General features: G+C 33.9%; 1 pseudogene; it reads right to left on the bottom strand.

The window, feature by feature from the left end:
- Positions 1–5,931: 5,931 nt before the first annotated feature.
- The window catches only part of LOC113184635 (NTF2-related export protein 1-like), a 138,635-nt pseudogene continuing 117,096 nt past the window's right edge, over positions 5,932–27,470 (bottom strand).

The raw sequence follows: 27,470 nt of genomic DNA, 5'->3' as shown, positions 1-27,470 counted from the left end.
TAGAAGCCCAGAGTACTGCCTGGGAGGAGTAAGGAAAGTAAACACCTTGAAGGGAGGTTGCTATGCATTACCTCTAAGCTACTGGTTCACAATATTGTTGAAAGAGACAGACAGGCTGCTAGCTAGGTATATATGTTTGCAGTCCGAACTTCAGAATGCAAGGAAAACTTCAACTAGAAGGCATCAGTAGAGGAAATCCCCTCTCATTTCCTGCTCGCCAACACTTATCCCCTCCCTCTGCCACAGAGAAAGTTACTGCCATGCCTGGTTGAATCAGAAATCCAAACACTAAAACTCATTATGTGATGTTTTATTCAAATTCAATGTGCTTTGTATGAGAAGGAGCAACTGAGGGAATCTGAGAATAGGCTGTGTGTCCTGATACAACATTATAAACAAACTGAATTATCTGGATGCCCCTAGGTCCTAGGGACATTTGACAGTTTTACTTGTATGTGTGTATACACATAAAACAAAGGGTAAGCATGACATTTTGAGTTCTTGTTTTGATATTCAGTTTCTGGACACCAGGGAAAACAGGCAATAGAGTTGGTGAAAACAGGAACTCTGGAATCATACAGATTTGAGTATCATATTCACATAAGCCTCTGAATCTTCCTATATATAATGAAGAAATTATACCCAAGCAATAAAGTCTTGGGAAGGATTAGCATTGTGTCTTATTCATAGAAATGTTGGATTCTTTTTTAAGGAAGGATTCTAATCCCACTTTGACCAAGGGTCCTTTAATTTATTTCCAGACTCAATTCTTCCAAATTATGCTACTTAAAAGAATATCAAAAACTTACATTTGTCCAGTCACGAGCCAAAATACATTTTGAAGTAGGTACTTAGTATTATATTTGTCAATCCATAGATTCAAATTTGTACAGAGTTACTTATGAGAGACTTTCTTTCCTCCCTCCAGTACATTTTGTAAAGTACTGTTGGCTCTTTACTAATAACCACAGAAATAATTTCTTTCTGCTAACTCGATTCTCTTTCTCAGAAAATCAAAAGGAAATCTTTTATTTCTGCTCCTTTTGTCAAGGAATAGACCCTTTAGAGACTAAAAATGGAAAGGCAGTGTCCGACAGTGCAGCATCAATACACTTGTGGGGCACCAACTTAAATGTGCTCAAGGCAGCAGAAGGTCAGAAATGTCATTGTTTAAGTATATTAAACTTGACAGTCTTTGGGCCACCCTGAGAAGACCAGGTAAAATCAAAGTATTAATCAATTAAGATTTTAATAACAGTGTCTATAGCAAGGCCTCCAACTAAATACTCCAAGTACAAGCCAGGGAGCCTAAGTGAAGGAAGCCAGCAAGAAACATTTTTCCCCCTCTTCAGAGGAAATAGCAATGTAATAACAGATGGCAATTGATCCTCAGTGAAAGGAATCGAGCATCTCCTGTAGAACTGGCCAGTGTGACCTCCTTAACAGGAAAAATGAAAAAAAGTGTCTTTCTACAAGAAAAAGTCCCTAGTGTTACCAGATGTCCATATTTTTCAAAATAATGCAGGAAAAAAAACCCAACAACCAGAATCCCCATTTTTATATGAGATACTTACAGTAAAACTAGCTCTAAGAATTAGTGACAGATTTGATAAAAAGCCCCAAATGGCTCTACAACTGTGTAGACTAAGTGGAATCATCTGTGGTTCATTTCTGGTCAGTAGATAGTGTTTTCTTATAGTTAATTTTACATGTTTTTTTTTATTGTTGTTCAAAACATTACATAGTTCTTGACATATCATATTTCACACTTTGATTCAAGTGGGTTATGAACTCCCATTTTTACCCCGTATACAGATTGCAGAATCACATCAGTTACACTTCCATTGATTTACATATTGCCATACTAGTGTCTGTTGTATTCTGCTGCCTTTCCTATACTCTACTATCCCCCCTCCCCTCCCCTCCCCTCCCCTCTTCTCTCTCTACCCCCTCTACTGTAATTCATTTCTCCCCCTTGTATTATTTTTCCCTTTCCCCTCACTTCCTCTTGTATGTAATTTTGTATAACCCTGATGGTCTCCTTCCATTTCCATGCAATTTCCCTTCTCTCTCCCTTTCCCTCCCACCTCTCATCCCTGTTTAATGTTAATCTTCTTCTCATGCTCTTCGTCCATATACAGGGGGAAAATTTCAAAATTTTACATGGTTTACCTCATCATTTTGAATAGATTTACTGAGGAATAAATGAAACAAAAGTTGGACATATTTAAAGAATATAACAATATATTTTTGCATATGCATGCACCTGTAAAACCATCTCCACACACAAAATAATGAACATCCCTATCACTACTAAAAGTTTCTCCTTGCACCTTTCCGACACCTCCCTCTTGTATTGCCTTTCCCTGACACTTCTCTCTCCAGAGGACCATTTGTCTATTTTTTGACTTTATGATAATATTTTCTTATTATCCTTTAAGAACCTATTGTATCTGTTGTATGTCACACTATTTATTTCCAATATTGGTAGAGTACATCTTCTCTTTTTGTTTCCTACTCAGTTTGGATAGAGGTTTACCAATTTTACCTGTATTTCAAAGAAACAGAGTTTAGCTTCACTGATTTTCTCTTTAATTGATTTCTGCTCTTTATTATTTCCTTTTGCCACTGACTTTGAGCATAATTTTCTTTTCTTTTTTTGAAGATATTTATTTTTTAGTTGTAGTTGGACACAATACCTTTATTTCTTTATTTTTATGTGGTACCAAGGATTGAACCCAGGGCCTCGCATGTGCTAGGAAAATGCTCTACTGCTGAGCCACAACCCCAGCCCCAAATTTGCTTTTCTTTTTCTAGTATTTATTTGATGGTACAGGATGAGGTAGTTGATCTTTGATTTCTTTCCTTTTTTCTAATATAAAGGTTTAATATAGTAAATTTTACATAAAATAATACTTTATCAATATCCTACAAATTTTGGTATCTTGTGTTTTCATGTTTATTCAATACAAACATGAAAACACAAGATACCAAAATTTGTATCTTCTTTAACCATGGATTATTTAAAATGTGTTATTCATTTTCCAAATACTTAAGGATTTTCTAGATGTCATTCTGTTACTGATTTCTGATATAACACTTAATTTAATTCTAGTGAGAGAACATTTGTATTTCTTTTTTATATCAGGGATTAAACCCAGGGCTGCTTAACCACATCCCACATCCTCAGCCCTTATAACTTTTGTTTTGAGACAGAATCTTGCCAAGTTGCTCAGAACCTTGCTAAGTTGCTGAGTCTGTTTTTAAAGTTGTGACTCTCCTGCCTCAGCCTCTGGAGCTTCTGGGATTACAGGCAGGCTCCACCATGCCTGACAAACATTTGTACTTTTTAATTCATTTTAAGTTTTAAGACCTCTTTTGTAAGCCAGAGTGCTTTATATTGTTAAAAATACTCTTTCCATTTGAAAAAAAAAGTGTGTATGTGTGTGTGTGTGTGTGTGTTGTGCATGCTCTAAACACATACTGGCATTTGGTGGTGGAGGATTCTATAAATATTAATGATGTCAAGTTGGTCAATAATGCTGTTCAAATTTGAAATGTTTTTACAGGAATTTTTTTCTATAATTTATTGAGATCTAGTGAAATCTTCAATTATTATTCTGGATTTGTCTGTTTCTCCTTGAAGTTTTATTTTTTCACTAATGTTTTGAAGTTCTTATATTGAATGCATAAACATTTAGTGATTGCAATGGTTTTTAATGTTTCTTCGAAAACTCATACTAAAACTTAATTGCCATTTTGTGATACTGGGAAGTGGGACATTTAAGAAAGGCTCAGTGATTAAGATTTTTCCCTTGGTCTATATATATTTAGACCTCTATCATGGGGATTGGGTTAGTTATGGAAAGAGTGGGTTCTTATAAACCTAAGTTTATGAGTGTTTCCTCAGATTTCTCTGGCTCCCATCACTCTTCACATGCATGTTCTTTGGCCCTGTGGTGCCATCTTCCATGTTATAATGAATCAGAAAGGCTCTCACCAGATGCTAGTACCTTAATCTTGGACTTCCCAGTATCTAAAACTATGAGAAATCATTTATTTTTAAAATAAATTACCCAGCATGTGCTATTCTATTAGAGCAGCATGAAACAGGCCAAGACAGTATTATGAATTGCTTTTTTATTAGTATGAAATGAGTGTCCCAGACAATTTTCACTCTGGTCTACATGACTCCTATAGAGTCTTACACTAAGACTCTACCTTATTTGTATCATATTATGTCTTTGTCCATCCTTACACTTTCATCTGTATATAACATCTATATATTAGAAAAAAATTAGAAAATGTAGATGAATTAAAAAATAAAATATTCTTAATCATTCTAAATTAAAATAACAGTATGAATCTCTCAAATCAGACAAAATAGAAATAATTTGCCACTGAAATATTAAATGAAATAATGCTATATGTTTTATTTTCTAATCTAATTTCCTCTACACATTATATCAGATATATTTTTTCGTGACACTAAATATTCTATGTCTTTTTGCATGCTATTACATGTAACTTAATATTTTGCATTAGAAATATCATTCAGTATCATTTAACATTTTTGTTGTGGAGTTTGTATGCAGCTTTTTGTGCTTGGTGTGTACTTTTATTTTGGATAAAAACTTTATATAATTTTTAATTCAATTTTTGAGGGAATTATAGTTTGCATGTAGTTGTAAGCCATCATATCAAGAATTATCTTGTAAACTTTAGTCAGTGTACCCCAATGGTAACATTGTATAAAAAAACCACAAAATCTGGATCTTGACACTGATAGAATCAAGGCCAGCACCAATCCAAATTATCACAAAAATTTCCTCCCTTCTGAACACATCCTCTTCCCTCTTTTCTGCCTGCCCATGTCTTATACTTAAACTTTGGTAACCATCAATCTGGATTCTGTTCCTATAATTTTGTCACTTCAAGACTGTTATATAAATGGAATTATATGTAAGTTTGGGGGCATTGCAATTTTTCCTTCAGGATAATTCTCTAGAAATTCATACAACTTCTTAGGTATATTAATAGTTTATTCCTTTTTATCTGAGTAGTATTTCATGGTATTGAATGTATGACAGTCTGCTTAATAATTTATCTCTTCAAGATGCTGAGCTATTTCTAGTTTGGGGCAATAATGAATAAAGCTGACAAGAACTTTCAGTTCTATTCTTTGCGATAAATGCCCAGGAATGCAATTTATGGGTCAGGTCATATGGTAGTTGCTTCATTAAGAAATTGTCCAAATATTTTCAAGGGTGATTGTACAGTGTTACATTTTCACTAGCAATGTGTGAGTAATCCAGTTTGTCATTTTTATTTTATTTTTTTGAGTACTGGGGATTGAACTCAGAAGCACTCAACCACTGAGCCACATCCCCAGTCCTATTTTGTATTTTATTTAGAGACAGGGTCTCACTGAGTTGCTTAGCGCCTCCGTAAATTGCTGAGGCTGGCTCTGAACTCGTGACCTCCTACCTTAGCCTACTGAGCTCCTGGGATTTCAGGTGTATGCCACCATGCCCAGCCCAGCTTATCATTTTACATATGATATTTGAGATATGTGTTGGGATTTCTTATTGTGGTTTAATTTGCAATTGTCTAATGGTTAATAATGTTAAATATATTTTAAATATCTTTTTTCCCCCCAACATTTGTATTATTGTGTTTTATTCGGACTTCAAGAATCAGGGTCTCTATCTGACAAGTAGAAAAACAGAAAAGTTTACTACCTTTAAAAGACAAACAAATATTTATTCAGGAAAGGGGCTCCTAAGTCTGGAACAAACCCAAGAGATCAGCTGCAGCACAATGTTGTCTGCAGCATTACTACAACAATAAAATTTAACTGTGTTCCCCCTTATCCTGAGATTTGAGACTGGCATTTCTCTTGGAGCTGGGGCTGCAGCCTGGAAGCCTTTCTCACCCCCCACTACTAGCCCAGTCCTAGAAGTAGAAGCGTTCACATGCTGTTTTCTACACTGTTGCATGGTGGGGCTTGGGTGGTCAGGATGAAGTTCTGGATCAAGTCTGGTTGTCTGTTGCCCTAATACTTCACTGTTCCACAGATCATAACAGGGACTGTGGTCTGGCTCTGATGTGGCTTCATCATGAAGGTGCTGGCAGTCTACCATGTTGATTTGGAGCTCACTGGAAGGCAGCATTTCCAAAAACCCAATCAAGAATTCTTGTCAAGAACAGAATCTCCATTTCATACCAGGGTGGCTGTAACCAACCATGCACAGGGGGCACAGGGACAGTGCTGCTTATCCATGGTGGTAGAGAGACTCTGACAGACTCCTCAGGAGCTCTGCAGGCTTAATCCACGTAGGTCTTGAAATGCATGGATGCCAACTCAGGGTCTGTGAAAGGAGGCCTCTGCCAGGGTGTCCCCTCTCACTTGGTTCCAGGGTCTGTGTGGTAGTCCTTTGGGCTTCGTGCACATCTTTGACTTCAGTACACCTTTAGTGAAACTCGTCATTTCTTTCCTCTCTTATTTGTTGTTCAAATTGAATTTCTCTACTGATATGGAACATGTTTTCATTTGCTTATGTGCCCCTTCATGAGATGTTTATTTAGTTCTTTTCCCCATTTTTAAATCAGCTTATTTGTATGGTTTCAAGGTTTTTTCCCTATTTTGGATAACGGTGCTTTATCAGAGATGTCTTTTGAAGATTTGTTTCTAGATTTCCTCTTATGTCATATTCTAAGAGTTTTATGGTTTTGTATTTTATAGTCAGGTCTGGGATAACTTTTGAATGAAAATTACAAAGAGTGTGAGGTCTGGTCTGCTTTCACTTTTTTTAAAGCATATGACAAATGGCCAGTGTCATTTGTTAAAAAGAACATTTTCAATAGATTGTACTTTCTTTACGCCTTTGTCAAAGATCAACTGTCTATACTTGCATGAATCCAATTGGATTATAATTAGAATCTAATCCAATCTAGTCTCTATTCTCTTCCATTGATCTATTTGTCTATTTTGCCCACACCATGGTCTTTGATGACTATAGCTTTTTCATCAGTCTTGAAATTTAGTGGTGTCTTTCCTCTATTGTTGTTCTTTTTCAATATTATGTTGGCTGTTCTTGATTTTTATCTCTTTGTATAAATCTTCAATCAGTTTTTTGATATCCATAAGTTGGGATTTTGATTGAGATTGCTTTCATCTATAGATCAGGTTGGGAAAAATTAATGTTGTTAAGATCTTGAAACTTCTTATTCATGAACATACAATATTTCTCCATTTACTTAGTTCCTTATTGATTTTTTTTTAGATCAGAGTTTTCTACATTTTTTTCCCTCATACATACTTCATTTAAAGCTAAGTATTTCATTCTGAGGTATGCTTATGTAAATGATATTGTGTTTTTAATTACAAATTCTACTTGTTCATTGCTGGTATACAAGGACATAATTGACTTTTTTATATTAACTGTGCATCTTGCAACCTTGGTATAATTGATTTTTAGTTCCAGGAATATTTTGTTGTGGTGGTTGATTGATTGATGTTTTTTATATAGACAATTCAGTCTTCCTTTCCTATCAGTATACCATTTATTTAGTTACCTTATTGCATTAACTAGGACTTGTGATACAATGTTGAAAAATTGTGGTGAGCAGACGCATTCTTGTCTTATTTCTGATCTTACTGAGACTCTTCTAGTTTCTGATCATTAAGTGTGATGTTAGCCATAGATATTGTCTTTTTTTTAAAGTTCAAGTTGACATTCTTTAAATTCTTGGTATGACAGATGATTTTTGAATCAGAACACAGATACTGTTTTCTTTGGATATCTGAATCTTATTTGAATCTTCCATTTTAATTCTTTTTCTGACTTTACTCAAGCCAGCAAGTGATGAGCTTTACTTCATTATTGAAGTGAAAATTCCCTGCTTGGGGTCAGTAAACACCAGAGAGGGTGGCTCCTCATGATAGTTGGGTAGGATGGGGAATTCTAGCTTTCCTCTGGGCCTCCACTAGCACCACCCTGACTGGGAGGTACAGTTTCTCCTTTCTTGCTAGTATTTACTGGAAGCACTTTGTGGGAAGGCTTGTTACTACACAGGAGAGATGAAAGTCTGGCATTCTCTGATACCATCTTGGCAGTGGTGAGGTGTTGGAATGCCTCATTACATCCTGATAGCTGACAAGTCTGACTTCTTAGCCTGAGCTGGAGTTTATTGATATGTGACTATACATTCCCTCTCCCCACACCTTGTAATGTTTGGATGGAATAGAATTGTTATTGCCTCAGCATTTGCTGACCTGCTAGCCTGCCTCTGGTCTATCAGAGGCTTTTGTTTTGGCGCTCTCTCTCTTTCTTTCTCTCTCTCTCTCTCTCTCTCTCTCTCTCTCTCTCTCTCTCTGTTGTTTGATATTCACTTTCTTTAAAATCACTGTTTCCTACACTTAGTCTGTTCTTTTATATGATTTTTTAAGAAGGGTAAATCTAGTTCCTGATATTACAAATTGGTCAGAAGCATAAATCCTCATTTATTTTCTTCTTATTAATATTTATTTTTTAGTTGCAGTGGACACAATACCTTTTATTTATTTATTTATTTATTTATTTATTTATTTTTATGTGGTGCTTAGGATCAGACCAAGGGCCTCCCATGTGCTAGGTAAGCGCTCTACTGCTATGCCACAGTCCAACCCCTCATTTATTTTTAAAATAAATAACTTTCTTCATAAATGTTCATTCTGCAGATTACTAACTTCTGCTCCAAGTTTGTGATATATGAAGCAAAAAGAAAACCAAGGTGCTCACCACCATGTCATTCCTTGGGTCCCAAGTTCCCTAACCAGTCTGCCTTCTCTTTTTCCTACCTTTCAGAATCTTCTTACATTTGTTTTATTTGTAATGTTGAGAAGTTTTGGTTATGCTTAGCAGAAGAAATGGGGAAAAGCACTTCTCCATCTTTCTGGAAGAAGAATTTTTTTTTTTCTATTCTTAAGCCCTTCTCTGTCACATAGTTGAGTTACCAGGAAAATTATTTGATCTCTTTGGGTCTTGCTTCTAAGATTTATTAGGTAGAACCAGAGTAGTGCTTTCACTGTGACTAATTATTTTTTTCCTACTACTGAGATGAGATCTGAGTACTCTACCCAATGTTCTATAGAATAGAGGGTTTTAATTCTGGCTCAGGGACAGGTGCTTTCCTAGTCTTCTGTGTACTTTGAGTAATATTTCCTCTAATGCTTTCGGGTAGCTCTTTCCTGGATTTGAGTAATTTCCTCATACACGTGTGGTTTGGTACATTGCTGAACATTACAGTGGTCTTGCTACAAGTCTCTGAAATTCTTATTCTGTGTGGCTTTTGCCTCACCAGTATTTGGCCCTGTGGATGCTAGCCACTTTAGTATCCTGGCTCTCAGCTTCACTTTCTCAATTAAGGGAGACAATAGAACTCCATCTGGATTTCTTCTTCTGGCATCGTGTCCTAGACAGTATCTGAAGTTAGTAAGCAGGTGCAATTGTGGGATTCACCTCATTTACTTCCTGCCTCTGAGCAATCACTGTCCTATGTTGTTTGGTATCCAACATCTTGGAAATCAGTTCCCTTCACTTTAATTGTATGTAGTTTTCAGAACTTGGGTTTTTAGTCAAACATAAATGTGAAAATCAGCCCTTCCCTTTACTAAGTTTTCTTGAATGATTTATTCAATGTTTTTAGCCATAATTATTAGTTGTTAAATCTATAAAAGATGATAATGGTAACCTTTTAAAATAATGTGATGTAAACATTAAATGAGATCTTTTAGCACAGCTCCTAGAATTTTGGGAGTGTTAAATTAGTGATTACTATTGTTAAGCATTGCTTTGGAGTTTGAATTACAGATAATAAAAGAGACAGATATTCTGTATTATTTTTATCACAACAGCTGGAAAAGGTAGTGGCTGATAGGTTTGGTATTGTCCACTGGGAGTGGTTGCTATGCCTTGGGGTAGTTGGTACCTAGTAGGGCTAGCTTTGGTGGTTAATGGACTTGAGGGAATACAAAGAAAATAGTGGTTCTTAAAACAGGCATTAGCCTTGGAGAGGACAATTGTAACAGAAGGATTTACAGTTTACCAAAGAAAGAGTGTGAAGAAACTATCTGAATTTGTTCGAGAGATGGCCTAGGCTACCTCTTAGGAATCTACCATAATTTTGTATGGAGCAAACCAGGAAACCTATCTTGGCATACAATGAATAGAGCTTATGGTTGCTAATGAATCTCAATATGAAACCCTGTGTTGTGTGTCAATGATCAACAGTTATTTAGACAGTAGATACATAATTGGTTACTACAGACTTACAAAAACAAAATTCATCTTCCAAATTAACTTCAGGAAAAGGGTATTCCATAAATAAAAGAAAAGGTACATAAATGCATCATTAAACACAAAGTTTGACAATATAAACCTACATTTTACAAATATGGGAACTATCACAAGTTTTCACTCATGTAATTGAGTTCCACAGACCTTCTTTTTTTGTAGTATTGAACTGTGGAAAGTTTTGTTGTTTCATTGACTTGAATGCAAGGGTCTTTCACCTTCATTGAACTTAGCTAATGTAGAAAAACACAATATAGCCACAGAGTAATTATTTTGAGTACAATCAATGCTCTTAGGAACTAGTCTCTTGAGAGAAACTCTGGAAGTAGATTACTTATAAAATCACCCTTCTAAATATAAACCTTGGTATATGAATGCATCCATAGTAAAAGATAGCAATAGTTTTCTTTTTAATGTTATCCCTTTGGGCATTATATGTATCTTGTGCTGTTACGTACTGATATCATACAAATGATATAATATGATCCAGAGTGACAAAATAATACATGCCATTAATATTAACAAAACAAGATAAACCCAGAGACATATTGTTTTGAAAATAAAACTTAATAAAATTATTTCAAAGAATACTGATTATGAACATTTACTTTCTTTTTCATTTTAGTACTTGTTTTATTTTTACATTTATTTTATACATTAATAATACAAATTAAAAAAATTCCTTGTGATATTTCCACACATGCCTACCATGTTTACTCATAAAACCAACTTCCCTTTATTCAACTTTCTTCAATATATACACTTTACAATTTCTATTAATCATTATTTTACATTCAGTTTGCCTGATGTAAAGTTTGATTTTTTTCAGTTTTATTTTTTAGCTTCCACATATGAGAGAATATGCGTCTGGCTTATTTCACATGACATATTGTGCTCCATTTTCATCCATTTTGTTACAAATTACAGTATTTATTTCTTTTTATGACTGAATAATATTCTAAGGTGTGTATATGCCACATTTTATGTAGCCAGTAATGGATGCTTAGACTATGTCCATATCTTAGCTATTGTGAATAGTGGCACAATAAACATGGGTGTGCAGGTATTTCTTTGATATTCTGATTTCTTTTCCTTTAGATTTATACCAGAAATGGGAAAGCAAAATTACAAAGAGATATGGTCTCATTACAGTGAAAACAAATATTCTAAAGCAAAATAAAATTTTACAAATATTGGTGAGTATGTCCAGAAAAAGGAACTCGTACATTGTTCGTGGGAATATCAATTAGTATAGAAAAATGGAGAACAGTGTGGAGACTATTTAAAAAGACAGATTGACTATTTAAATTGTGAACAATAGTCACAACTTAGGTCTTTGTCACTTTAAAGATATATTAAAGAAATTTAGTATTTTCATGTAGAAAAACATTTTCATAAAACATTATAAATCTCATTTTATAGGTTTAAAAGAGACAGGAAAATGAAAAAGATATGCCTATGGTCACACACTGATAAACATATTCAAATTTTGTTTATAAGTAGTTTCACATATTTTGCTAATAGTTAATACAAGTAATTCTGTATGTGTCTTTTATAGTCATATATGTGTGTGTGTGTGTGTGTGTGTATACCTGGTATTGAATCCAGGGCATTTGGCCACTCATCCCCATTCCCGGTCCTATTTTGTATTTTATTTAGAGACAGGGTCTCACTGAGTTGCTTCATGCCTCACTGTTGCTGAGTCTGGCTTTGAACTCTCGATCCTCCTGTATCAGCCTCCTGTGCCACAGCACCTGGCTTTATAATTGTATTTTTTAAATTTTATTTTTATTGGTACATTATAGTTTTATATAATAATGGGATTCATTTTGATTTTTTTCATACCAGCATAGGTCATAATTTTGTGTTTCATTTTACTGTCTCCCTCTTCCTCTTCCCTCCCCAGATTCCCTTCCACTAGTCTACTGGTCTTTTTTATTTTCATGAGATCCCTTTTCTTTCTTTCTTTTTTTTTGTTTCTCTGTAGCTTCCACATTTGGGGAAAAAAAAAAAAACACATGGTCCTTAACTTTCTGAATTTGGATAATCTAACTTATCATAATTTCTATTTTGAATGGATATGAAATATTTGTACTTGTTCATGGGGAAAATATTATAGTCCAATACATATATAGAATGTATAATGAACAAATCAAGGTAATTAGTATTCCAGTCTCCTCGTTATCATTCCTCTGTGTTGAAAAACTTCAAAGTTTTCTATAGTAATTAAAAAAATTCTGATTAATTGTTGTAGACTATATTTACCCTATTAAGAACTACTTCTTACCCTCTCATTGTATTTTGGTATCTAATGTCTGCCCTGTCTCTCTCCCTCCTCCTGATTCTCTTCCTAGACTTTAGTGACCTCCATTTTCTACTTCTGTAAGATCAGATTTATTAACCTCCACTAATGAGTGAGAATATGTAGTATTTTTCTGTGTACCATTCACAATAACCCAGATATGGAACTAACCAAGATGACCATTGATGGATGAATAAATTTTAAAAGGGCATATGTATACAGTGGGAGTATTTTCAGTTGTAAGAAGAAATGAAATCTTGTCTTTTGTGTCATCATGGATAGAATTAAAGGATATTTTGTTAAGTAATCATGTTGTTTTGATTGCTGTTATCTTTTTCTCTTCTTAGCAAAAGTGTGGTTTGGAAGGGAAGTGACAGATATCTCATGGAACTTGCTTCCTGGCCAGAGCAGTAGGTTTAGAGGGGGCCACTAATCTAAGTGCAGCCAGTCATAGCCATTCCCTAAGAGGTTTAGAACTACTTTAGGGGGAAAAGCTTCTTTAGCTTTTCAAAAATACATGAAAATTCACTCAAGTAATTATTGGTGTTGTTCCTCTGATTGGCAGAACATATCTCTTGGCAGCAAGAGCAAATTAAATCAGCATACAAAGAAATGTAGAGAAGAGAATGAAAGGGACAGTTACAGGGCCTGAAGCCTGCAAAATTACACCAAACTCTGCATTTCTAAAAATCCAATTTTTCTGACATCATTTTAGTTTGATGTATAACATTCTATAAAAAAGATTTAAGATCCATATTTGTCTCAAATTCTCATTTTTTTCAAGATTGTTTGAGGAACAGTTCTTCTCTTCATAAATAACAATTTTCATTATCTCCTTTCTTATGCATTCAGTTTATATGTATCCTCCAGACTTCCTAACCATATGCTAAAATGGACAATTTTAAACCTAATTTATACTAAAAGGGAGGAAAAATGATAAATGATCATCCCAAGGCACAGACTGAATCACATCATTCTCTACTAGAGAATTATGTCAGTAGAAATAGCCCAATACAAAGTATATAAGGACATTAAAATTTTAATTTTGGATGGGACATTTAAAAAAAATCAATAAAAAATAGAAGCTGAAATATTATATGTAGCTCTTAAACTCAGAAATTTAGAATGAAAGTGTTTACTATTTTTTTCAGACTTGGGTTTTCATATTTTTTTTAAAAGGCCATCTCCCATTTGTTATTTTATCTTTGGTGAAAAATCTTCTGAATTATTTAACATTAATGGTCAGTGTGTTTGACTCTCTTTTCATTTTTCAATGTAGTTAAAATTAATTTTTGAAATTAAAAATTAAGCTAAAAATACCTTAAAATCTGCCATCATGTTTCTCTAATACTGACAGTGTTAGTACAGATATCACCCTTGCATCACATTGCAAAGTAAATTTTTTACACGAATTTTCTACTGTACTGCTTTTAATTCACTGTATGGTCATGCAATTCCTTAATTTCCAATTTTTCAATATTAAAAGTGAGTAAATTGATTTACTAAACCCTTTAGTAAGGTTTTCTAAAACATCTGAAAGAAAATGAGCAGTATAACATACACTTGAATGCTCTATAAATATTTTTAATACTATTATTAGAGATTGGTAAATAGAAAAAAACACAAAAATAAAAATTGTACGATAGAAATGTACTTGACTAATTTAGATAAAGAATTGAGGGGTAAATCATATATCACAAGAATTACTACTATATGATGTTCTATTATCTAATATTTCTATTATTTTGTCAATATGAAAAAAGTATCAAACTTTTATATGTAGTACCTCTTTTTTTCCTCCTAGTGAATTTTACAGTTTCAGTCTGTCCCTCTAAAAATCTGTCACTAATTAACACATTCATTCATTATTATGTAAAGCTCTCTTTATTCTTCATTCAAGAGACTCTGAGTTCTTTATGCATCAGTTAAACTACTAGGCTCTGAATCAACATATGTTAGATTTCACATCTGAGTAAATGGTTTTAAATAATTTTACAATGCTATGGGATTTAAAAACTTGCATTAAATTTATTTATAAGTGATACATAAAAGCATAAAAATTATATAAATTTATGTGGTACCATGTGATGTTTCAATTATTGTCCTAAGGTTTGCAGTATTGAATGGAAAATGAGCTATGTGAAATCCATTTCCATTGTTTCTTAGAATGACAGGAAATATTTTTCTTGCCTTAAAAATTAAAAAAAGAAAAAGAAAAACCCTCAAATTGTTTCATCATGCTAATATTTTTGTGAAATTTATGGGTAAGATCAAGGAGAAAGATTCTAAATGAAGTTATGGAATTATTTTAATTTAAAATTCAATCTGTAATTGAACTTTTCAATTATTTTTATTCTTGTTAATAAAGTTTTAAATGTTTTCAGCAAGATGCTATTCTGTGGCTATTCATATACAATAAAAATAATTTCTGGATCATAGAAAGTAGAAAATTACACTTTACAGTACTCTAATCCATTGGGTCACTGTGTCAGCCCAGTACCAGTTGAAGTTGATGAGTACTTTGGGGGAATCAGATAGAATTATAATCACATAGATTTGGTTGGTACCAGATGTCTAACTATTCAAAAGATTCTAACCCCCTCCCCCAAGAAAAAAATGATAATGAAATGATTTTTAGCACATGTGTGTCTGATTATTTTAAGTTAATATTTATAAAGCTAAATTTAGGTGACCAAAAGCTGTGGGAAATCATGTTAGCAATAAAGTGAAGCAATTTTGTTTAGATTATGCTAAATCAGCATTTTAACAATTGTTCTTGATTATTACAGTAAAGCTAAATGATAGTTTCTAAACAAAGTCATTGGTGTGTCTCAATGGCAGAGTCCTTCAAACCAGAAGTGAAGGATCATAGCTTCCTGGGGTATTTAGTTTTCAGAGTTCAACTTTCATATCAATATAACAAATTGAACTGAATCTGTTGACAAGTGAAGAAGAAAGATGGCTTTGGGGGATGTCACATTTGTTTTGCAGCCAGAATAACACTGCAGATTTTCTCTGCCTTACAGGGCTTTGTGAATCAGTATAAAAACCATAAGACATGAAAGAAGCAGCCAAAATCACTAAAATAAAAACACAGTGAATGTTTTCATGTATATTGAGATACAGAAACTTATAGATATGTTTTTATATTCAGTTGGTAATGAAAAACTAGAAACATAGTTTTTTCCTCTGGAACATATTTATAGGCAAAATGTGATTTTAATCATGCATGCCACTTATATTTCTTCTCATAAAAAGATCTTAGTGAATCTTTTACCTTACATAGAATATAATTCAAGCGATGTTTAAATGGCTGAAATACTTTTTTTTAATAAATATTCCCTGCAAGCTTGTTAAGTGTGGGGCACAGTGTTATTCCTTATAGGATTTAGAGATCTGTTAAGCCTGGGCCTTGCCTTAGGGGGAACTTTATTTTCTTGGTAAATTGACCAGCATCACCTCATCTTTCTGAAAATATGCTGATTTATGACTGCGATGCACTAATTGCTCAGGGTGACTCTTGAATATTCATGTACTTTTGCTCTCAGTAATTGAGTTGTATGCCTACAAAAAAATCAGTTAAGTGTGTTCCAGAATCAGCTGTATTTGCTTTACAAATAAGGTAATTTAATTACATTGTATTTTCAGTCCCAAGATTGCTTCCAAGTCCAGTGATTTGCTAGAAGGACTCAATATACTGTTGTAATCACAGTTAATATTTATTACACAGAAAGGATACAAAGCAAAGGTAGCAAAGGGAAATCAAAAGGGGCACACACTTCTGAGGATTCTCTCCCAGTGGTGTCACACAGGATGCGCTTGTCTTGCAACTACTTGTGAGAATTCATGTAAAATGTTGTCTATCTGGGAAGCTCATGTGAGCAGAGGGGTTTAGGGTCTTATTGAGGGTCAGTCACATAGACACTCTCTGCTGGTTGCATACCAAACTTGTAGACTGCCAGAGGAGAGGAGATGTGTTATCACAAACTACATTTTTGATACAGTTTTGACACAGCCAGCCATCTGAGGAAATTATGTCAGTGTAGGGAACTATTTACCAGTCAAGTTCTTCTCTTGCTCTAGCCAAGAGCCAACTTTTGTAAGCAGACTTAAGGATAATAGTCTTAGGCCTCCTATGTTAAGTTTTCTGTATATGCATAAACCAATGAGACATGTGGGAATAAAAGAGAGCACACAAGAGAGCTATTTTTATGAAAGCTAAGTTTAATATTTTGAAAGGGCTTGGTAAAAGCAATTTGTTAAAAATAATTGCAGTTGAATATAATATGTGCTAAACCATTACTTACCCAATTTTCATGTTTCTAGGAATCACTTGGGGATTTTGTTAAAGTGAGTATTCATACTGAATTAATTCTGGTATGAAGCCTGAGATTCTGTATTTTTAATGAGTTACAATTTCTGACGAAGAGAATCCTGACACATGGATTATTCTTTGAACAAGAAGGTTCTAGAAGACTCTAAACGACAAATACTAACATTGATAAAACTTTAAGGATTCTACTCAGATTTATAAAGCAATTTCTTTAAGTTGCTCTTCAATATTAAAGAACTAAGTTGGACTTCGAATGCAAAACATTATAAATGTGGTTTAGAATAGATCATTAATGCAAAACTCTAATCAATAAATCCTCACTCAAAGAAAGGTGTTTGCCTTATGGCCTTACATAAAATATGCACCAGGAATGTATAAATATATATTTTAACATATGTATAATGTGAAAAATCTCATTAATGGCCCTCAATTTTATAGAGTGTTTTATTTATTTGATTTCTGCAAAGTTGTATGGAATAGCAAGGCACCTAAGGAATGACACAGAAATAAGATCTCATGAAGAAAGAAAAAGGATATAGAGATTTGAGGATAGAGAAATTGCTTCAATCAGAAATGTCTGTTTTGTAAAGGAGGTGGCATTTGAACCTTGGAAGGCTTGAAAGATGATTAGATTTTGGTAAGCGGTGACAGGAGTAATGGAAAATGATGACAGGATTTTTTCTTACAGAATTAAGACATATGGAAGAGTGCAGTTGAGAAAAGTTCAGGAAGTAGATTATTCTAGATTGTAGAGCTTTGTTTGGCAGAATAAAAGAATAAAATAACAAAAATAATGGACTCGCCCTCCTCCTACCCGCTTCAATAGAAAACTCTCCAATCACTTTCCATGTATAACATTGAGAATGAAATGTGAAATCTTGACATTTGAGCAATCTGGTTGCAGATTTGCTCTCTGATAGACACACTGGCCTTTATATTATTTAGTGTGTCAAACATATTACTATCATACATATTAATGTGTCAAACATGTTATTACTTCAAGGTTTTCCTTTCTGCTGTTAACTTTGCCTGGCAGTCTTTTCTCAGATTTTCTCTCATCTTTGCCTCTGCTTCACGTTTTCTTTGCTTAGGTGCTGTTCATTCTAAGAAGGCTCCCTAGATCTACAATAGCAATGACCCAAAGAGTCCTTCCTTTTGCTTTTCTTTAATTTTCCTGTATAGCATCCATCATAATCTAGAATTATTATTATACTTATTTACATATTTGTTTGCCTCTACCAGTAGGATGTAAGTTGAGTTCAGAGGTATCACCCAAGCCTAGAGTAGTAAATGAAGCACAATAGATATTAAGTGAATATCAAATGAATACACATAAATATATCCATTGATTTTTTTCTTATGTCAGAGGTGATTTAATATGATAATAACACTTATAAATTGGATGCCATTAGTGATTTAAGTTTTGTTCCCAGAGCTAGAATAATTCTTGGTTGTATGTTTGGTGTTCAATAATTTGTTATGTGAATGAATATATTCTAATGGTTTATGTATTGATTTTTTCATTCTAATGTCATTGCTAATTTTATGCAATTAAGTGATGATATTAAATGATTAATATTAATGACATAGACTTATCTTATTTGATAGCATTTAATTCAGGGATCAATTGCTTTAGAACCACCTTAGAGTGGCTACCATAGAGTGTTGTAGTTCAGACTGTCATAAGGAAGAATTATAGATGGGGTAACTTATAAACATCATGAATTTATTTCTCCCAGCTCTGGACACAGATAAGGCTGCTGTCATGCTTGGGTCCTGGTGAGAAGCTTTTTTCTAGATTGAAGTCGGCTAGTTTCCTATTTTATCCTTCCATGAAGGAAAGGTATGTGAGAGCTCTATGGGGTCTGTAATAAAAAGGCATCAATCCCATTCATGAAGGCTCTACCCTTGTGACAGCATCTCTTCCCAAGGCTGCACCCTAATATCATTACACAGGGACGATGTGCATGAACAGCAGAGATGCACAATATGCTTTTCCTTCTCTCTTCTTTGTCACCCATTAGCACAAGGCACTTTCAGTACCCCACGAGCACAGCATATTGTTGGACACACATCACGTGCCATTACCAGAAGGCTCAAAGTCAATGCCTGGTAGATGTGTTACATGTTTGACTGAATAAGCAGGGCCTGACCACCTCAGAAGGCCACACTTTCTATTAGAACCAGCGCTTGTTTCTAAACGGATGAGAAGCCATTATTGTAAAATCATGAATGACAAACAAAGCCTAACATAACATTCATATTTGTGTTAGCTGCACACCTGGACTCAAAAGGATGGTACAAAAAGAAAAAGATAGGAAAACCTATAGTTCCTTTTCTTTATCCATCAGTAACTAGAGGCAGAGAGTGTTGGTGGAATGTGTCTCAAAGTGTGAAGTGCAAACAGCTGAGTTTTGTGTAATCTTTTCACTTGCACCAAGTGTTGGCTGTATGTTCAGTGGTTCTGCCTTCCATTTAAATGTTCATAGTTCTATTCAAAACTAGAATTGCATAATGTAAACATCAACAGTACAATTTATGTTAATAATTGAACATTTTGATTTTTGTTGACTGAGGATGACATTAAGTTCCAAATAGAAAACACCATGGTAAGTCAATTGAGAGACTCTGGAAGAGCAAAAAGTGTTTTATTTTGGTATATAGAAATCTGTGTTACTTTTTAAGTTGTTCTTTAAACAAGGGGAGCTACATTTTACTTTTGAAACAGATCCCAGAAATTTTGTAGACAACCCTTCAACCAGTTTACAAATGAAAAATGATGAGTATGTCTAAGCTTTTGTGAAAAAGAAATGGAAGCCTGTGTGTCTTGGTAATGCTAGCCACTGCCTAGGGAACCCCTGCTTAAATAAATAATTGAATATAGGAAAGTAGAAGACCTGAAATATGGTATTCACTCACAACACTTTAATATGGGTCTGCAAAAATTTCTACTCCAGGAAGAAGAAATCTGTGGGACACAGAAATAGTTTCTTTTCTGCCCCTGCCCAATTTTCTATCTTTTCACTTTCAGGAGTAGTAAAATAAATTGCTTTTCGGTTTTATTTCAAATCATAGGAATTTTATATGAGCAATTAATTTCATTATTAGAAATCTAAACTTTTGTAAAGAAAATTTCTATGTAATAATAAAAATCTAATATAGATAAGAGAAACAATGATGGGTGTGGGTGGGTTATTCAAAATAGTAGATAATTCCCTTTATTCATTACTCATCAGTATACATGTTGTTTTGTTTCACATCTCCCCAGGTAAGGATATTTATAAGAGATTGCTATTACATTCAATAGTTTTCTACAACAAATGTGCTTGATAATTTTCCCAGAGTTTAGTCAGTTATTTTTATTCATTCATCACATTTCCTTTGTTCAACATTTAAGCTGATCTTGATTTGTTTGTTTTGACACCATTTCACTCAATGTAGAGAGAAATAAATGTTTTAGAAACTGAGACAACCCTTAAACCCCATCAATTAAGGAAAGAACAGAGCATGGCTATATCAATTATACTTAGAAGAAAAAATAAATAGATTTCATGTCCTTTGTCTTTTCAAATCTACTGGTTTCTTGAGGCTATGATCCATTTTTTTCTATCAAAGTAAGGTGATTATTAATGGAAATTATTAAATATTCGCATACAACTTGCTCTCAATTTTCTTTTTCTTACACACATTAGGTTGGTTCTCTATAATTATGCCTCTATGAAATCCTTCCAGTACTATATGACTTCTTTATACTCCTTGTTTTTGGTTACCTAGAAGCTTTGTCTCAAAGATCCCTCTATTAATCAGCTTTTAATCACAATAACAAAACACTTGAGGTAGGTTAACATTAAAAAGAAGGTTATTTAACTTGCAATTTTGGAGGTTGAAAGAAAAAAAAACAGCATGGCACATGCTCTGGCAAAGGTCCCATATAGAGAGGGTGGAGCATATGTGAGATGAAGGATTGCACCTTGTACAAGGCAGTGGGCTGGGTGGGGCCAGGCTTGCTCCTATGATAATAATCTTTGCAAAAGAACTAACCAGGGTCCCATGAGAAAAAAAAAATCTTAATCTCTTTTGAGGGCACACCCCTGATGACATAAGAACCTTCTAATAGGTCACATCTCCCAACATTACCACCCTGGCTGGGGACCAACACTTAGACCTTTAGGGGCAATCAAACCATATCCAAATGGTAATAGTTCCCTATTGAAAAGTGTCTATTCTCCAAAATTTCAGGTTTTTTTTCATAAAGACATCAATGTGTCTTTTTTTTTTCATTAAGAAGTATTTTTCTTATAGTTACATATAAGAGCAATAGTTTGCTGTCTTGGATCACCAGCTATTTTAGTTAGTTTTTTTTTTTTCCCACTGTGATCAAAAAACCTGACAAGAATAATTTTAGAGGAGGTAAACTTATTTGAGGCTCATCATTTCAGAGGTCTCAGACCAAACAAAGGAGACTTGTTTTTCTGGGCCTGAGGTAAGGCAAAAGATCATGGCAGAAGACAGTGGAGAAGGAAAGAAGCTCAGAAAATGGCAAATAGGAAGCAGAGGGAGAGGGATACTCACCAGGCACAAAATATATCCCCCAGAGCCAAACCCTACCTGCATACAGTTACCACCCAGTTAATCTCTATCAGCAGATTAATGCATTAAGTCCAGGCTCTCATAACCTAATCATGTCACCTCTAAACTTTCTTGCATCATTTTAGACATTTTTTTTGTTGTTGTTGGGGGACACCTCATATCTAAACCATAATATTGGCTTCACCCATCAGTCTTCTTACACATAATGGACTGGGGCTTAACTCTTGGGAGGAATGAAGGAGGGTCTACTTATTTGAGAAGCAAGAGGGCCAAATGTTCTCCATTTTTGGTTTCCTAAAAGATGTGAGAAGTAAAGTCCTGTCTGTTTACACATCATTTCTTGTAATTTTAATTACATTTATATAAAAGATGTAAAAATAATTTGTTCTTCTTCGAATAGAATTGTAAACTTTTGGCAGGGGTAAGCAGAGTAGGGTGAGCAGAAATTATGTCTTCATTCTGCATTTTCAGCACTTAACATCATATTTTTTTATAATGGGCACTCAGTACATATATGTTGAATAAATGAAATAATAGAATTTAACCTAGATTTCTCCAGGGAGTCACATTCACAGTCATTGCTCAAAAGTTGCTGGCTTGCTGTGTGGAATTCTAGCTCACTATTGTGGTCTCTGTTAGGTTACTGTTGCCTAAGCTACAAAGCTAATTGAAGCCATGTACTATTGGTAAGTTGGCATGAACTTCCCAAACCTGGAAAATCTTAAGCTGCTGAAACAGCACTGTGTTCCATTCAGCCAATACTGTTTAGGTATCATACTGTTTTCCATGTAAAATGAGGTCTGTGGACTTCTTTACAAATCTGTGACAAATGTTGTCATTGTTTTTAATGAACAGCTATATGTTTAAGTTTCTCTATGCATGAATCACTGTTAAAGTCACTGAGACCAAACAATGAATAGGATAGTAAAGGTAAAACAATGAACAGGATAGTAGTGGTCTCTTATCATGGTATTTATATTTATGGGGAAAGGAGAGATAATAAATACTTGACATGGTTTGGATAGCAATGTAACATAGAATGTGCTTCATACTTCAACTACTTTATTTTTTTTTCCATCTGAGTCACAAGGTTTCTTTATATTTTATCGCTTCTGCAAGATATATTACATTGATATGTAAATTTAATGCAGTGCATTTTTTTGTTTTCTGTGAAAACTTATGATGAATAGTATATGTGATGAAGAATGGCTTCTTAGTTTCAAGGAAATATGGCAGTCATATTGAAGGTACAGTCTGAAAGTTCTGCTTAATGTCTTTCATGGAATACTGAAAATTACTTTCCCCTAAGGTCCTGTAATCAAACTTTCTCATAAAGGCCCTACCCACCCCTTTGAATTAGTTCATGCAATGCATTCTTGATAAGGCTATATAATCTCTTTATTAGTTGTGCATGCAAACTTTATTAGTTGTGCATGCAGACTTAACCACAGGTTTCATTTATGCTCAGGTTGTGTAATAATTTATAACTGGAAATTATTATTTTGTTCAATAATTTCCTTTTACAGATAAAAAAAATTAAAGATTCAGAGGTTGAAATAGTTGAAGTTTGTTCCAGTTTAGGACTGTGGCCTGTGTTTTACCAACTCAGTATCTAGTAATCTTTCTATAAGACTATGCTATAATTGAATTTAGATACTTTAAAAAGTTATTTCACCTTAATTCTAGAAAGTATTCTTTTAAAATAACAAATGCGAAATCCTTAAAATAAAATATCCAAGACTTTGAAACAACCTTTGACATATATTGGTTGCTATCTCTGTAGAGAAGCTATATGGTATAGAAAGATATACAAAACACTGTCTAAGCCCTCGAGAATCTGTCTTATGGACAATTGAATATCAGGGCATTGTAACATATAATCATCCTCCAAAACCACTTGTTCAAGAAGAATATATTACTGTTTTACAACTTTTATTTGATAATCAAAATGATTGTCAATCACCAGATATTCCCAGATTGAATTCCTCTAAACACAAAGGATAGTATAAACATCAAGGTCAATATAAACACAGAGAGCGTAATGTTTGATTATGACAAAGAAAAGTCAAATTAAATGCAATTTATGGAATGTTACTCTACTCTTTCTTTAAAGTTTAGTTTCTGCAAAGCAGTGGTAAAGATAATAACATCCTTTCTTTATGAAAAAGTCAACAGTTGTATCTAATTTCTTTCTCCTAATAGGCTACATGCACCAAAGCATCAATGGGAAATGATAACCAGAAATTTTGTTCAAATAAAAGATGTTTCTAAGTGTGTTATGGGGAAAAATGTGTAAAAAACTTCTTTTGATTTATATTTTAAAGGCACTGACTATGAATAATGCTGTGTTTTTATAAAAGGTGGTAGGATGATGTAATTATTGAAAAGGATTTGGAAGAATACTTCAGTGTTACCCATTCTACTTTTCAGTCTTGATCTTAGAATGATGGCTTTTGTTAAATATCACATAAGAATTATTTCACAAAGGATTACATATATCATCAAGCACATGTTTGATAGGAAGTCTTGGAAAAAAATTCACTGTTAAAGATGAGCATATACATCTGATACTCCCTTGGTCAGCCTTTGATTCCTTAGGCCTTAGCTTTAAGTTAGCATCATGAGAGTTCATAACTGCACTAGAAGGAGGAATTATAGGTTGAAGATATGAGTTAAAATGTAAAAATTCTACAGCTGATGTATCTTTTTTGGGTAATAGGACAAAACTAATTATAAAATATAATTCCTTTGGCCTTTAGATTTCAGGTGAGATGGATGAAGACAAAGGTCTTTAAATGTGAATGTGTATGCTTTCCTACATTTATCTGGGTTCTATTGTGTGTGTGTGAGCATCACACACACACACACACACACACACACCCCACACATATAAAACATACATTCCTTTACACATGGTAAATAAAAACTTTGATCTCTTCAACACTACAATAGATCAATACAGCAAAAGAATTTCCTGCCTTTTTATTTTCTGATTATACTTTCTTACTTTTAAGTAAAAGCAATGTGTTTTACTTCTCCCTGTTCGACCACATTTTCTGATAGTCTGTACTCCAAGAAACAAATTGATGACCTCAGATAGGAAAGCTGCAAATATCATTGGAGAGATATACAACTATTGTGAGCAAAATGGGAATCTTTGATAACTGTTTACTAAGACATAAATATCATAACAATGGTCAGAAGATACAAGAGCCCACTTGAGAAATGCACCACCAGCATATGTCAAAGTTTTCCAACAGGTGAATTCACAAATATAGAAATAGGCCCAATAGTGTAAGAGGATCTGTTCAATTCTTATCTACATATGTAGCCAGATTTTCCATATATGGCAGAGGAATCTTGCTTTCACCCAGATTTCCTTCCTGATAAAATCTTTTTCTGCTCTTCATTAAGTTGTTTTAATTCTTGTCTATCTTGATGTTTTATTTTGCTACTGTTATCAATGTTGACCTCTCATTTCAAAGTCATAAGAACCTTGCTTGTGTCTTGGCCCTACCCATTGATGTTTTGTATATTTCCTTTGCATATTTTAGCTGACTTTCAAGGAATGTTTGTTCAGAATTTGGAATATATGTCACTGGTTGAGAGGTTGGGGATATAAAGAATTAGGTGAAAAAAATAATCTAGGATAACAAAAATAATTAAAGAAACAAGAGAACACAATGAGGAAGAGGATCAGATTCTCAGATTCTGTAATATTAAAGAACTGGTAAACAGGAAAAATGGAAGATGTGCTCAGAAAGCAGAAAATTGGTTTGAGGTTATAAGAGTTTGTAAAGAAATTGAGATTGAAGATGTGACACTGTGGGTGGATTGACTGACCTGGATTGAAAGGTTGAAGTTGAGTGGGGAAAAATAACTTTTATTTTGTTTGATTATTAGAGAATAGAGAATGTTCTTCAGAGGTTTTAATAATAACCGCAGGGTTCTTCAAATCTTTAAATGTTTTTTTTCCATCAAGCATTCAAAAGGTAATTTTGTGCTTAAAAGCTGCCCCATTAAAGGAGCTATTATCTTACCTTCTCAATGCCCTAATCACCCATAAATTGAATTAAAAGCACTGGTTGCCAGGTTTTCTTTTGGATTAATCATAATTACCCAGCAAATAGTTTTCAAAAATCATTAGGTTGCAAAAATAGTATTTGGTTTGTACAGTGTTCTTTAATCCCATCCACATTTATCAGTCAGTTGTGTCCCCTACTGACCCTCTTTTACATCCTAGAGCAACACTGTGTAATTAGACTTGCAGAGCAAGAAATATCTTGTAGTGTCCACTGTGCCCATACGTCATAGATATTTGAAAAATATAAGAAATTAATTCAACTCCTGTTTGAACTTTAAGATTTTAAGAAATATATTTTCTTTATTGTTTTTATCAATCAATTTTTAGTAATGTTTCTCTCAAGAAATAATTTGCTGCAAAGACATGCCAACAAGTAACTTTATAGGTGGAGTTTGTTTTACTGAGTTGGTCTGGAGTTACTGCAGGTGTCTTTTTGTAAAACAACATTTTTGTTGTTGTTGTTGTTCCTCCTGAAGGACCAATTCAGGAAAAGCAAAGATGTTTGCTAGACATATTTTAAAAATTAACATTTTCTTTTAAGGAGTTTCAAAAAATTTATTTTTTTACAAGATAGATGTATTATACATCAAATAGTTGAATGCATTTTGAAAAGTAGCCCAATATTTGAAGTACTAAATATCTGGGCATGTTTTAGAAGTAATAATAAGGTTGTTCTCTAATATTTAATCCCTTATATACTTTTTCACTTTAAAATGTGTTCACTTTAGGTATTTCATTTCAACTTTAGACAATAAACTATTCACTTCCTTAAAGTCACATGGCAAATTAGATACAGGGACACTTGAAATGGTTTATTTCATTAAATAAAATTGTGGGGAGGGATGCTGGGCTGTACATACAAACTCTGGAGTGAGGATATAGATGAAAAAGCATTATTAGACTAGAAAGGACCCTGAAAATTATCCCATGGCCACTCAAAAATTTAGTTTTAGAAGATAGAGAATCCATGTGAGCAGATTAAGGATTCTGGGGGAAAAAAAGAAGAGTGGCATGAACAAAAAGTGAGGAAACCCATGAGAGGGAGAGGAGGGTAGACTGTCAAACGCTGCAGCTAAGTAAATGAGATCATGACCAGAAAGCAGCCACAGGGTTCAGCAACAATGGAGATAATTGCCACATTTGTCAACTGTTGTCTCAGTGGAACAGCAAAGACAAAGCCTGATTTGATTCAAGAAAGAACGAGACAAGTGGAGCACAGATGACAGAAATATTTTAAATGCACTTTGCTAAAATAGGAACAAAATACTAGAGGCTAGCTGATGGAGGATGCAAACCTCATGGAAAAGGGTTTGTTTTGTTTTAAGATGAGAGACATTTCAAAATGTTTATCTGGTAGGAATTATCCTAAATAGGGGGAGGCATTTATTATTAAGAGAGAAGATGGGTATAATTCCGAAAGGTGTGTGGGTAAAAGAGAGCATAATGATTTGCAGAATCTAGTGGTCCCTTTGGTCACCTGGGCTTGTCCTTGACTTGGGAATAGATGATGGAAATTAGAGTATAAGGAAAAGTAGGAGCAAGAACAGCACAATTCCCCATAGACTAGAGTATTCAGTTTTAGAAACAGATCACAACTTCACTCCGGGGTGAGACTTTGCTACAGATAGTACATTTTCACATCCTTTTGCCTTCCAGGCCCTCAAGAGACTGGGAAATTAAAATGCTTAAAGAAGGAGGCAATTTTTTTTTATCATGTGAAGGTTTTGTGATTTTTGTCTTAGTTCCTTCATATTACTTGGTTCTGAGTACTTTTTCATATAATCCTTTTTTTTTTGGCCTTGAATTAATGCTCCAATCCCTAAA

The sequence above is a fragment of the Urocitellus parryii genome, chromosome 5 (assembly GCF_045843805.1).
Source record: "Urocitellus parryii isolate mUroPar1 chromosome 5, mUroPar1.hap1, whole genome shotgun sequence".
NCBI classification, from domain to species: Eukaryota; Metazoa; Chordata; class Mammalia; order Rodentia; family Sciuridae; genus Urocitellus; species Urocitellus parryii.
The sequence above is the reverse complement of the archived record's forward strand: the minus strand, read 5'-3'. Positions and strand labels throughout refer to the sequence as shown.